Genomic DNA, 2,500 nt, shown 5'->3' on the forward strand with positions numbered 1-2,500 from the left:
GAATGAATGAAAGAAAGAAAGAGAGAGAAGGGGGTAAGGAGATCATCTGTATTCGTGTGTGTGTGTGTATGTGTGTGTGTGTGTGTGAGGAAAGAGGAAAGTCTAGTCATTAGAATAAAATATATGGGACGAAAGTTTTGGGAGAGAGGAATGTATATGTATGTGTGTGTGCGTGTGTGTGTGTGTGTGTGTGTGTGTGTGTGTGTGAGAGAGAGAGAGAGAGAGAGAGAGAGAAAATAAAAATATTCCTAACATGCATTATGATTTTTCAAACACCGCAACGACTAAAAAAATTCTTCCTCTGCAATCTTTTTTTTTTCCTTCAGTTCTTTTTTTTTTTCTTCATTCCTCTCCTCCATTATCTTCCTTTTTTCCTTCTCTTCCTTCCTTCCTTCCTTCCTTCCTTTCTTCTACTCTCCTTCACGTCCCATCTTTCCTATCTTTTCCTCCTCTTTTCTCTCTTGGTTCCATTTTCTCCATTTATTATCTTATTTTTCTTTTCTTTCCTTCTCTTTTCCATTTCCTTTTCTTTCCTTCTCATAGTATTTTCCTTTTCCTTTATTTTCTTTCCCTTTTTCCCTGTCATTCTTTTCCTCTTTCCTCTTTTTTTCTCTTAACTCTTTTTTTTTTGTTCCATTTTCTCTCGTATAATTATATCGTCCTTTTTTTTCCCTCTTTCTTTCTCTTTCGTTATTCATACGCATTCCCTTATCTCTCTTCTTGTTTCCTTCGCCCCTTTTGGAGTCCTTCTATCCTTCCTTTTCTCTTTCTTTGTTCCTTCTTTTTGAGTCTTTCTATCCTTCGTTTTCTCTTCCTTTCTTCCTTTTTTTGTAATTTTATCCTTCGTTTTCTCTTTCTTTCTTCCTTCTTTCTGAATCCTTTTATCCTTCCTTTTCTCTTTCTTTCTTCCTTTTTTTTGTTTCTACCTATTTCACAGTCCTTCTCCTTTGTTCCTTGTTCCGTTACCCTACTCTCGTCTTTCCCTTTCTGCTTTCATTTTCCTCCTCTACTTTTTCCTTCTTTCTCCTTCCCGTCCCTTCCCTTCCCTTCCCTTCCGTTCCTTTCCCTTCCCTTTCTCTGTTGTCTTTCTTCTCTTTCTCTCTCTTCTTCTATTCCTCCTGTTTCCTCAGTCCCTTTTTCTAGTGTCCTCTCCTTCCCTTTCTTCTTCCTTCCTCCCTATTTTCTTTTCTTCTATTTCATTTTCTTTATCTTTTGTTCTGTCTTCCATTGCCTTACTCTCTTCCATCGTTCCCTTTCTCCTTTTTTTACCTTTTCCTCCTTTAACTTTCCCTTCCTTCTCTTTTCTTCCCTTCCTTTCCCTTCTCTACCATTCCCTTCCCTTTCCTTTCCTTTCCTTTCCTTTCCTTTCCTTTCCTTTCCTTTCCCTTTCCTTCCCTTCCCCTCCCTTACCTCCGCTTCCTTTCCCTTCCCCTCCCTTACCTTCCCTTCTCTTCCCTTCATCTCCCTTCCCTTCACTTGTCCAACCTTACCTTACCTTTACTTATCTTCCCTTCCTTTCCCTTCCCTTCCCTCCCTTCCCTTTCTCTTTCTCTGTTCTCTTTCTTTTCTATCTCTTTCTTCTTCTATTTTCCCTTCCTCCCATCGCCTCCTCCACCTGTGTTTCTCCGATCTCCCTTCACCTTGTCAGAATTCTCTCCGTTTTTTGCTCTTCTCCTCTTACCTTACTCATCTATCCTTCCGTTCTTGCTAACTCTCCTCCTCCTCCTCCTCCTTCTCCTAAAGTTACACCGTCAGTCACAGCAGAACTTGATACCCGTTTGCTTCGCGTCTTCTTTCTGCGCTTGCGACACACACACACACACACACACACAAGAAAGAGGAGGAGGAGATGAAGGAGGAGGAAGAGAAAAAAGAGAAGGAGGAGGAGGAGGGGACAAAAATGTAATGTTCTATAAAAGGGAGAAGGTGATGAACAGGAGAAAGAGGAGGATGATATATTGCTAGAATGAGAAATATGGATTCTGAGACAGAGGAGGAGGAGAAAGAGAGGAACTGTTTTAAGAAGAGGTGCAGAGGAGGAGAAGGAGGAGGAGGAGAAGGAGGAGGAAGAAGAGGAGGAGGAGATGAATCATTTTAAGAAGAGGTACAGAGGAGGAGGAGGAAGATATGAATTGTTTTAAGAAGAGGTACAGAGGAGGAGGAGGAGGAGATGAAGTGTTTTGAGGAGAGGAGGAGAAGCAAGACCTGATGTGTACTGAAGAAGGAGGAACATAAGAACATAAGGAGTCTGCAAGAGGCCTATGCTTGGCAGCTCCTGTGAACCTAACCCCACCTAACATCACTATCCATGAAGTCATCTATTTTTTTTTTTAATGTGTCTATCGTATTGGCACTCACAACATGACTGCCCAGCCTGTTCCACTCATCCACCACTCTGTTGGTGAACCAATTCTTGACAATATCCTTGCTGAATATAAATTTATCCAATTTAAACCAATTACTACGTGTCCTACCCGGCTCTCTTACCATCAGGACCTTA

General features: G+C 41.2%; 1 protein-coding gene across 2 annotated transcripts in view; it reads left to right on the plus strand.

The window, feature by feature from the left end:
• The window catches only part of LOC127009667 (guanylate cyclase 32E-like), a 318,091-nt gene that overhangs the window by 279,277 nt on the left and 36,314 nt on the right, over positions 1-2,500 (plus strand). The window lies entirely within an intron of this gene.

This window comes from Eriocheir sinensis, chromosome 41 (assembly GCF_024679095.1).
Source record: "Eriocheir sinensis breed Jianghai 21 chromosome 41, ASM2467909v1, whole genome shotgun sequence".
Taxonomy (NCBI): domain Eukaryota; kingdom Metazoa; phylum Arthropoda; class Malacostraca; order Decapoda; family Varunidae; genus Eriocheir; species Eriocheir sinensis.